General features: G+C 37.1%; 1 protein-coding gene across 1 annotated transcript in view; it reads left to right on the top strand.

Moving 5' to 3' along the window:
• The window catches only part of KCNMA1 (potassium calcium-activated channel subfamily M alpha 1), a 555,223-nt gene extending 543,002 nt beyond the window's left edge, over positions 1-12,221 (top strand). Inside the window, exon 31 of the mRNA XM_080403227.1 lies at positions 1-12,221. This exon is cut by the window's left edge and continues 24,125 nt beyond it. The gene's annotated coding sequence lies outside the window, so the exon portion shown is untranslated.

Below are 12,221 nucleotides of genomic sequence, written 5' to 3'. Positions count from 1 at the left end.
TTTTTATTGCTACAGAAAGGAAAGTAAAACTTGTCAGTAATAAAGGAAAACAATATATTACCCATATTGCTACATGTATGTTAAATGTCAAAAATAGTCAGGCATGTCTTTATCACAAAATAAGTTTGTGAAGGGCAACACATTTGTATCTAAAAAGGAAAATCAGAACTCTTGAGCTGATCAACCACATCACTGGATACTCACAGAATAAACGCTACTATTTGCCAAGAAAGGAAAGGACTCTAAGAGAAAGTAACTGTTAAGTAGGATAATCAGGGAGCCACCTGCAACCTTTGGATGTGTCACATTAGTTTCCACCATCATCTGTTTTTGAGAAGATTAGCCTCTTGACCTTCACTGTTTTAGCCTTGAAAAGTGTTGAATTCCCAGCATACTGAAGTAAAATTTAGCCGCCTCATTGCTGGATTCCTTTTGAGTCCTCAACCCTGACCTGAAGGGTTCTTTCCTGACTCTCCGTCTCCAGAGAGAAGAAATAATTCAGTGCCCCTGCAAACGTAGGCCTAGCTCTCTCCTGAGCAAACTGCCAAAGCCAGCTGAATTATGTGTGCTGGTATTGTGATGTGGGCTGCTCACAGCAAATTGATCTGATAGCGCTGAAGTCATTTCACTTCAGACCTCAGGTTGATGTGCAGTCTCAGAGGTGAGATAAGCTACCTGGTTCTGAACTGAACAAGACATGTTTCTTCGAGATAAGATTGGCAATTCAAAACCAGCAGCTGCTTGGACAACTGTGCACAGGCATTGAGCATGATCTATCACACTCGTTTGGTTCACATGTATACGGAAACAGAGGCACACTTCAAACTTCTGCTGTCCAAGTATCTGAGACAATTAATGTCCCGATATATTGTACACACTAAAATCTAGCGGAAAACTCAAGAAACAACTTGCCAACTATCCAAATAGTATGGGATGATGAGGTCATGAGAAGGGAAGAAGAATCCCAAAGCACAACCAGTTTCATTCTGGGTTTAGATGAAAGCAATAGCAATTCCAAACTGAGCCAGTGCACATTGTCAGATGCAGTCTCCTTACAGCTGTACATCTTCTGGATACTGGTGGCATCACCCAATTCTTGCATTGACTGTAGACCCTCCTCTGAGACTTCCCTAAACTAATTTTTGAATGAACAAGGACATTTGGGAAAAGATTTTAATTTTTCACTGTGAAAAATCCACTGCAGTCTGAATAAATACTAGTACTTTTTTTTTTTTTTTTTTTTTACAAAGTCAGTCAAAATTCATGTCCAGTGGTTCTCATTATATTTGTGCACTTAATCTGCATAGGCAAACCTGTTCTGTTCAGAGCTGAAGATCTAAGGAAGTCAACAACATTGCAGCTCCTACCAAACTTGTTTCCTGTGAATATACTTGCAAATTATGTCAGACAGTCCTTTAGCCATGTTCCTGTAAGCTAAATGGGCTCTTACTGTAAAGCATATTTTCTAATCCTTTAATCATTTGTTGAGCATTTCTTTTACCTTCTCCAGTTCTTCTATTTTCTTTCTCACTGACATCAAGCTCAGACATATGTTCCAGAAGCAGCTGCATTAGTATCCGGCGAAGATTTTGCCTGTGTTCTCACTCAATATTCATTCTTATAGATGTTACTCCTTTTGTTCTCCTTGTTTTTCATAAAAACCTGTTGATCTGCACTACGATCTTTTAATTTAATCAATTCTAATGTCAACAGAAACCTTATTTTGCCCACGATCACTGTTGGGGCTGACCGTATGTTTTGTCCTCTTCACCATTTGTAATGATGAGCATTCTTCTAGCTCTCTGGAACTTTGGCAGCTTCAAAGCCTATTGAAAATCAGCCTTTCCAGTGCAGAGGTCTTAGCTAGCTCTTTTTCAACAATTAGCGAGCAGAAGGAATTTTCCCATATCTTTTATGATACATTATATGTATATAGAAACTGGTCCTAAATGAAATTACTGCCATAAACAAAGGAAGTGTTAACAATGATCTTAGACCAGAATAATGTGTCTGCCCCATCGTCTTGCTGATTAATATTCGCATTGCACCTGCCTAAGAAATTATTAGTACGCCGTGATATACCAGCACCAATGCAATTGCATCGCCCTTTGCCATGTGTACTATGTATAAACAGAAGAAACAGGGACAGAACATGGTATCTCCAAAGGTACTTTTCTATCACAAATGAAAATGTGGTTCATGACTTTCTCCATACTCACACTCCTATTTTTGGATTAAAATATCTCTTTGGTCACCTCCCTCAGCGTTACCACATTCTCTCACAACCACTCTGATGCCCCTGGGAATAAAGAATCACAGATATCTTTCATTTCTACCCAAAAGTAAAAAGATGATTGAAAGCATGAATATGTAAAAATAAGCCACATCTCATTTGTTAGCAGCAGTTGTATGCTAGGAAACATGAATTGCAAATCTAGTTGAAGTCTCAAGTTCTTTAATGCAAAAGCTTCAGCTGCTGCAATTTTCCAGTCACGCATCTAGTGACTATCTTTCAAAGCAAAGGAGTCATCAGCTGAGATCCAACCCTAATGAATATCTTCCTTGCCAGAGTTGCTACTATGGGCATGGTTATGAAGCCAGTTCTGACCTACCACAACCATATGACTAGATGCAGTAAATCTAGTCTATACTCCTAAGCCTCACTATGAAACCAGTTTCATGGCTACGAAAAGTCTGTTTCAGCTAGTAAAATATTTTTTAAAATGGTTCAGAATTGCAGAAGAACAAGGCAGTACTAGTGCTGCTAATGTGCTGTGGCATGGAGTTACTTTTCTCTTGTTCACAGCCCTTTAATGTAGTTTGAAATTGAATCTCGTTATCAAAACATTGGAAAGACACCATCACTTTCATATTTCACAGCTTACCTTACACGTTCCATATGCTTTTTCCCAAACACTGTTTGAATACAGTTGATTGCCATTTTGAACGCTCAAAGGATAACCCAAAGATGCTAAGCATGCTGCAAACAGAAGCATGTGGAGCTCTGGGCAAACACCATTGCACTGTGTGTGAGTGAGGCTGAGGCTCTTCTGCTCAAGAAAGAGCAGAGTTCCAAACCATCTTCATTCTTTACAAACTTATTCAAACAAGGATGAAATCTCTAGTCCTTCTACAATTTATCCACCCTGGCAGTGTGTGTTTGAACCATATCAAGCTGCCATCAGAGGAGTCTGTAATTTTAAGGAACTTCAGATATATGCAAGACTACTCATGGAAAACCACTTAATAGAAAGCCATGTCTTTGTTCTTTGTCTGATATATTGCCTTTTAAGTACATAAGTATAGATTAAGTACACAGAAATTCCTGTCTGTTCCCTGTAAGTTATGAGCAATCATTTCCCTTGTTCAAAAATGCAATTGCTAGGAATTTCAGAGGAAGATTAATTATTCTGTAGTTATCTGTTATTTGATAAAGAAAAAAAACAAACCCAACAACTAAATGAGGTCAGAGGAGCAAACAAAACTACAAAATCACTGTAATCAATGACATAACTATTTATGTACTGTAACACTGGGCCACCCTGAACCCAGCATAATCTTATTCACCAAAACAGTTCCTGTGTTAACTAGCCTCTGAACCTGTGACTCTCTGTAAATGATAGTTTCACAAAAGCAAAAGTATCAAGAACACACATTCCAGTAAAACTACATGTTTAAAGAATTAGATTTTTCCTTATATCTTATGGCTGCAATCAAAAGAGTCACTGTCCTGCATTTTGCCTTCATATCCTCAGTCAAACTGCAAATCAAATTCTGAAGTGAGAGATGTGGTGACTTTTCAGCAGTCTTTTAAAAAATTTCCCCAGATCCAGTGTACAAAGGGGAACTAACAAATTACACTGGAAAGTTTTCATATACTAACTGCAAGCCAGCAGGAAAAAAATATTAAATAACGTACATTTCCTAGCAGTCAATTCAGAAGAAACTTAGCATGTGAGAAGATGTCAGCATTAATAATTCTTTCCTGGTGGTGGTGGTAACCTTATAACCAAGTAAATAGTCTATGACAAACAGGCAAAGAGGCAGATATATAACGAGCCTAAACCTTTAGGCTAAAGCCCTGTTCTTACATGCCTGGCACCAAACTGCTATTTTCAATGGATCGCTTTACCTTGGAACATATGTACCTCTGTCAAGGTCCCAGACTGGCCAGGGTTCATGACCATGCACTCTGCGTAAGCAAAACTGTAAGAGAGAAAAAGTGTTGGCTATAAGGATTTCAGTGAATTTGGAAGTGTCTTTGAAACCGAAATGACGATGGCATCAATCAGATGTGAGGAACAAGGTGGAAAGAGGGATTCCTTGAGCAAAATTCACAGAGGAAAGTGAAAAATAGAGGTAACTAAGGCTTACATAAAACAGTGCAAATGGTCGTAACTGATGCAAACTCTAAATTTAGGAAAAGGTCTGGAAAAAACCCGTGATGACTAGTAAGATGTTGACTGTAAACAGAGTAAAGGAATTGTCCTTATGATAAATCAAACAATTTTTCACTGACAGATGTGTATCATTTAACTAAAATAATTTCTTAATAAAGAAGAATTTCTAGGAGTTTTGAGGTTGAGAAGTTCTCCTCAAGCTAGGAAGACAAGGAGATAAGTTAATTTTGGAAATAACTGAAAGAAAACTGCATGTCAAGGATATTTCTTTAGATGTGTATACACTGTTCAGCAGTCAATCATTAGTAGGTTTTCAGCGCTGCTTTTAATCTGGAAATCGCATATGTAGAGCTTAATTGCCCATGGGCAAGAACTGAGGGAGTATTTTTTGTTTTTATTTAAAGAAAGACCAGATGTCTTCTGTATTTAAAAACTGCTGGTCAAACCAAACCTCTCATTTAATATTTCTCACTGTGCTGTGTGTAGGAAAGACAGAAGAAAAGAGAGAGTTAGTATGGAATTTTTATCAAAGATTTGCACTCCGGGGAACCAGCTTTAGATCTAAATCTAGTCAAGAATGCAATAGGGGTTTCTTCCCAGGTGGGGGAGAGGATGATTAACATAATTCAGGGAAGGAAATTAATTGTGATAGATTAGAATATTTTATATCAAATGCAAATTTCCCATTGATTTTTGTACTTGAATTCTAACAGCTATAATATATTGAAGATAGGAAAGTATAATAATGATGACATTAATAGCACTCTAGTGTAAAGAATTATTAAGACTTAAATGTGATACTTTTCAATAATGGTAGATGAACTGAATTTGAGGCATATTCAAGGAAAGCTTCAAGCATTGATTTAATTTAGTTTTAAACCTAGTAAATTGGGCTAATGTCATGTCACTATCCTTAGGCTTGAAAAGTAAGAAAATTGAAGAATTCACACACACACACCCCCATAGTCCTTATACCTAAATTGTTTCTGGGCAGTAATCTATACTTGGTACAACCTGTACTATAAACATGATCATAACAGAGCAGTTAAGATATATTGCTTTGGCACTAGAAAGGGACTTGTCAGAACTTCCCAGGATGTAATATGAACTTGGACTTTAAATGGGAAGTCTGGACAGAGCTAACCACCTCATGCTCTCATGTGTTAGAGCTACAAAATTTGTCTATTTATGTTAACCAAATGGGCTGACCTGACTGGGAAGGCCCTTTTGTATTTTGTCAATAAACATTAAAATAAATTAACCTTGCAAAGTTTTTGTGAAGGTCTATGTTTGACATGGTATGTTACAGTTCTTAACCAGAAAGTATTTATCATATAAAATGACAAAAACAATACAATCTGTGACATTATGAGAACATTTTGCAATGTTTTCATTCTCCTTGAATTTATTTTCTTCCTTCTTTTTTTTTTTTTTTTTTCTCCACATTTCTTCATCATTCTTTAAGAAGAGGAGTCTCTTCCTGGGATGATAAGCCAAAGGAGGGCAAGTTTATAAACTGAGCTAAGTGGACCATCAAGGCCTGAAAAAGGAAAATGAACAGCAATGCTGCTTTGGCAGCAAGAACAAGAAACAGCATCTACTAGTCACTATTTTATAGCATTTGAGTTATACCATATGAACTCCATGAGAAACAAGTAAACACAAACAGATTTTCAGACCGATACAAAAGCCTGTCTGTTCTGACATGGGTCAACAAAAGCAGTATGCCACTCCAGTTGCTACAAGGCATGAAAACAAGCTGCCCTAGACCTGCTGCCTAGTTTTATCTCAGAGCATGTATCTAGTTTACTTTGGTACAGAAGCAAAGTTATGCTAGTGTTAGGTTTTTCATGCCCAATATCAGCAATGAAAGAATGGAAAGAAGCTTGACTCTCCATAGATACTATCCCAACACTACAACCCAAGGTAAAAAGTCTGCATAAAACCAAGATCTACAGCAAAACACATGGGGAAAAAATGCATGATATATTACGTATTTTGTATTTTTACCAGGGTGTGTGAAGGGAATTTTCTTTGCTTTCATTTTCACAATTATAAAATAAATCGTTTGGTACGTCAGAGGCTGTATTAGTATTTGACATTCAACTGAGGTCAACACAATTCCCTTATACCTACTTCAAGCAATTTACTATCACAACTTGTGGGTGTTATTTCCCTAGCAAAAGAGTAAGATTATTTTTTTTTTAATGTGGTTCTTGAGATACTATTAGTGAGGTTTCAACTATGGATAAACTTGTGTTTTGCACAAAATAATGGGTTTGAGGGTTCCATTAAGCTCCTGACAGAGGAAATGAGACTTCTGTGGGGTTTTTTTCCACAGGTGACAGGCTGTAACAGCCAAGGGCTCCAAAAAAGGAGGTCTTAAATGTGCTGGTGGAAGAAGTCACAAGAACAGAATGGAACAAACCTCTCTGTGCTCCATGGTTAAAGAATGCTAATCCACAGGTACTGAAACGGGCTGGACCATTCCATACATTTTGGGAGTCTACAAGGAGGTAGCTTGCCTCTGCCTGCCACGTTCCTAATTCCGAAAGGAAATGCCCAATTCTCTTTGACTGTGTTAGTCTTCCTAGAGCAATGCAGTGACACGTACACATCCTTTTCCCTGTGCTAAATGTGATTTTGAGAAGGTGACAAACATGTTAAGTATTCAGCTCAGGCAGAGTCCTGAAATCACTATTAGATGAATTTCAGGTGACATCTGAGTTGTCTTTCTCACTGGGGGGATGTTACAGCCATGAGTGCTCAAAGCTTGCTGTCTCTGTAGTGATAGGAAGACACATTGAGATACACTGCAGGGGAAACCCCTTGTATTTCAAGTGGAAAATCAACCTGTATGCAAAAGAGATGCAATTGCAACTGAGTGTAGACCTGAAAATAGGCAAGTTGGAGTTGAACAGAGCTGAGCAGGAAACCTATTTTTTCTAAAATGCAGCAAGTATTTGATATTGAGGACTGTTGTAGTCAGCGTACAACTCAGTCGGCCTCACACAGGGCACCAATTGTTGCAGCACAAACAAACCAGAAGGCTGCAACAAGGCTTTTACGTTCAGTCAGATTCTACTGTCCATGTTGTTTCTCCTTCCTCCAGAGGTCAGGCCACACTACTCCTCCTCCACCTGACCCCCTCTCCCACAATCCTCAGGGCTATTTAACCACTTAGCAGGAACAGCTACAGCTGCACATCATCCATGTCAATCAACCCACTGCCTCTGGGGCAAGGCCACAGCTGCACGTTATCAATGCTAATGAACCCACTGCCTGTGTTCCTCTACAGAGGACAACCCTGGACTTCGGCTATTAGGACTCTTCAAGTTGGGAGTGCAATTCGCTGGGAAGATTTTGGCCACCAGGTGGGTGCTTACTAGAATCTCTGCAATTGCCAGGAGATGGCTGTGGTTGGGGGCTGAGTCACTCAGCAGACCTGCCACCAGGAGAAAGCTTTCCATTTTGGACAGAGTCTTCATGGTCCCATGCTGGGAGATTGCACCCAGGCTTTACGTGAGCTCAGGCAGAGGTCAAAATACCAGCCAGGCACAGCTTTCTGGGTCAGTTCTTCAATTTCAGCTGTGAAGTTATAATCTTGCAAAGCTGCAATGTCCAGTATTACTTCCCACTTTGAATAACAGGTTCAGATGTGGAGTGAGGACTAATATAGTCTAATTTAAAAGCTGAATAGGAATCCGAGATTCTGAAGATGTATTTAAAAATCACTCTTACCTAGTACTGTGATTAATGGCTTCCTGCAAAAGTCCTGACCAGTGTTTGAAACTTGTGATTTAGCAAAATGGAGAGGAGTTGCGGGAGAAATTGCTCAACTATTTTTTCAAATAAATTATGCAGTATAAGTAGTGTATAATTAATATACACTTTTTAAAATAGAAAACTTACAATCGTTCCTCTTCCTAGGTATAAAAAAGGCGGCCTATACATTTCTTCACTAAAAGCATGTGGCTATATGACATCTCTTTTTAAATAACATCCGTTTGAAATATTATAGAACTTATTAATCAATGCTTACATTGACTATTGCCTCACAACTCTAATATAAAAAAATGCATTGCTAAAAATGTAAAAAAAAATAAAAAAATCATATAATTAATGGCTTTACTGATTCATAGCAGGTGACCAGAGAAGTAAGGTGAGTGGTTTTCCAAGTTATTGTTCAAGCTATTGTATCAACATGAAATAACTTTAAGAAAACAAAATCCCAGCTGTTATTAACTTAAATTGCTTCCAACTATATACTGAATATGCAAGCAATATAGGTGGAAATTTGTCTCACCTAATATAAGCCATTTAAAATTAGCCAGCAGCTGGAAGCTAGTTGTCAAGTCTCCCTCCAAAACTGAGACATAAAGAGAGCTGCTGAGGATAATTAATTCTCCCTACATCTTAAACACCTCTCTCAGAGAGAGATAAATTAAGTTTTGAAAACTCTCACTTCTTACAGATGAAACCAGAACTCAGCTAAAAAAGCACCTCACCTGTACAACACCTGGCACAGGAGTGACATGCAGTTATTTCATAATACCAAACAGTTATCATTAAAATTTCATTTTAAACTCCTGTGATGTCAATTTTTTTTTTTTTTTTTTTTTACTTCTTACCATACACATGCAGCTCTTCCTGAGGGGGAAAAAAAAAGGTATCTACAAAGCATGAAAATAAGCGTCACCTTTATTCTGCACTGATAGAAAATATTTTTTAAAAAAATCATTTAACTCTAATTTGATTCTGAAAATTAACATGCCATGGCATGCTTTCTTTACAAAGCAGGATTGAGCTAATTCTTGGTAGAACTACTTAAGTTACCTTCAAATACCTCTTTCAAAACTATTTCAGCTCATTTGTTTATGGATATGGACTCGTATGTGTTACTTGTGTATGCTGTAGTACAGTTTACTTTTATATAAGAATGTTGCACTATTAGTACTGCTGACTAGGCCATTTTCTGCCAGATTTTTTTTTTTAATAAGAAAAAAAAAAAAAAAAAAAAAAGATTTTGCTGAAATGATTCCCCTGAAATTTAATTTTCCTTTGAAACATGACCTTTTTAATCAAAAGCCCACAAGTTTTTATGATCCAAAATGGAAAAACCCCACAAAACACCACACACACCCCCTTGAAATTTACAATGAAATCATTAGATTTGGCTCAAATTGATCTACATTGAAGTATTGCAGCTCATTGTACTGAGCCAAAATATTTAGTCTCAGGTCAGTGCAAGCATAAATCCATTTTCACTCCTGTTGCCATGAAGTCTCACGGAAGTTTGGAGAGTCTGGGTGAAGCAGAAGACACCCAGATTTCCGTCTTGTGGGAGACATCACCAACATTCAGGAGAATTTTTATTTTATCAGTATTTAGTACAACCTTTTTTTTTCAGTTCTTGCACACACAACTTCTGTTATGGGCAAAAAGGCCATTTGCTTTGCATATAAAGCCAGGAATTAATAGTGTAACTAAAATAACAACAGTCTAATTAAAGAACTACTGTTAGTTGAAGTTTAACTGTTACAGAAAAGGATAGGAAAAAAAAGAAATATAATAATGAATAGTAGTACAGAATAAGTCTTAACAATAATAATAGAGTTGAATTTATTCTACGTGCTCCCCATATCTACCCCTTTCTCTGCTATCATACTTACTTTTCCATATCCTGAAGTTGGGTATTTATGTCAGCAGGGTGTATTATGGCAAGATTTTGATGATACCAGCTTCTTCAGTAGCAGAAAGATGTTGATGATAGTGTTTCTTTTTCCCTTTTGCTGTGAGGGGCACGAAGTTGATATTGACAGTTTTTTCCTCCTCATTCTAAGACCAACTTGGAGGTGCTTTTTTTTCCTAAATTATTTTCATACCTTCCTCTTTCTTCATTAGCTAGAAAGTTCATGTTACATCTAAATTTACTATATATATGCAAGTCTTGATTATGTAGTTTGTTGTTCCCTTTATTAGCCACAGAATGGGCTGCATTCTCCCAACTTCCACAACAACTAGCTGGTGATTACATGCCAGTACCTGTGCTCTCCTGCTATGCTCAGTCTCCTGATGAAGGTGCACCTTCTGAGTGAAGATCCTTCCATTCTTCATTTTGTTCTAGGGTCGTAGATGGTTCATCCTACATAGAATAATTATTTGCTATTGCTGCCTATCAGTTAGAAAAATAGATACAATAATAAGAATTTAAAAAAAAAAACAAATGTGTTGTGCTAGGCCAAATCAAAAACAAATCATACAAATAATCGCCTAATTGTTAGATAAATTATGGCAAGCTAAAATAATTCTCCAGACAGGAGAAAATACATTCAGGGAGGTCCTGACAAGTCCCAAGATCTCTGTTGTGAGCTTAACACAGAGCTTGTGGCCTGTAAAAAGCAACGGCAACACAATAGTTACTGGGTTACAGTTTCTAACTTCTAACAACAACAAAAAAAAAAAAAAACAAAACAAAAAACACAAGCAAAAAACCCCCAAATAAACAAAAAAACAACAAAAACCCCTAAAAAACCCTCCCAACTAAACAAAACGCCAACCCAATCTAAAAACCCAACCAAGAAAGAAATAAATCTGGAGATATTTGAATACAATAGGGAAAACCCAGTCCACTGAAAATTTCAGCAACTGCCAAGACCTTTGCCTGTGCAGTAGCCTTGCCAGCTAATACACTTTGCACAAATTGTAAAAGCAATGAAATCTAAATATACATACTGCCTACTCTCCTACTCTTACTCAGAAATTTTCCCTTCCCCTGAAACAACAGGTAGACTGTGCTGATATCTGCAGTCTGTTCCAGTAGGAAACACTGGCCTTCCACATCCAACATTCTTTAAATGATATATAGCCTCAACCAATCACCACCAGCTTGAAATGACTAGATCCTTTCCTACAATGCTTTTTGCACAGAAGTCTAAAAAAAATAAATTAATACTCATTTATGCTGAGGACTGCATGCTCCCAAGATTGCTGAAGGTCTCCTGATAAACAAAACCAACAGAACAGCTAGCAGCATGCTTCACCTGAAGAGAGGAAAAATATGCATGTTAACTCAACTTAAAAATTTGACATGGATCCAAAATAGGGGCTGCACTTTCTAGAAGACATTAATCATAATTGATCTCTCAATCTTTCATCTGCTATCTATGGTCAGGCTCAGTTATGAAAAACACCATTATACTTCATGATGATTACCTAACCTTGTAAAACTCTTCATTAGCCATTGTTAATACACAATAATGAAGTTTTAACTTGGAGACCAGTCTGAGAGACAGATTTGTACCCCAATTTTAAAATTCCTCCATAAAGTCAAGCTTCTATGCTGAACATCTACTAGATAGAATATGATTAGAATACCCAAGAAAAACACTATCTTTTTAATTATAAAACTTTCTGGATTTGAAATACCTTGCTATAGTCACTATTAGATCAAATAATCATAAATAACACAAACCATAATGAGTTTTGAACAAACAGGAAACATGAAGAATATTATTCATTAGGAATTTAAAAGTTTAGTAAATGTAGCAAATTAGCACCAACTTTGAATAGCAAAGTCATTGGTAAATTCTCATTAAAAAGTCGTTCACAGAGACCAAAAGGGGTAACTTAATTAATATTAATAGAACACAGTCTTTATAAGTAGGGTGTCTGAACAATGTGTTAGTGGGATGATCCAGCTTTAGCGATGGAATTGCAAAAATACTTCTATTATTCATAATCTTTTCTAAGGCACATTTTTCAAGCATAGAATAACTTCACCTCATAGGGTTTTTTGCATACCTGACACTCAGAGGTTAA

This window comes from Falco punctatus (genome assembly GCF_963210335.1).
Source record: "Falco punctatus genome assembly, chromosome: 9".
In the NCBI taxonomy this organism is placed as follows: Eukaryota; Metazoa; Chordata; class Aves; order Falconiformes; family Falconidae; genus Falco; species Falco punctatus.
Note: the sequence above shows the minus strand (reverse complement) of the source record. Positions and strands in the feature narration are given on the sequence as shown.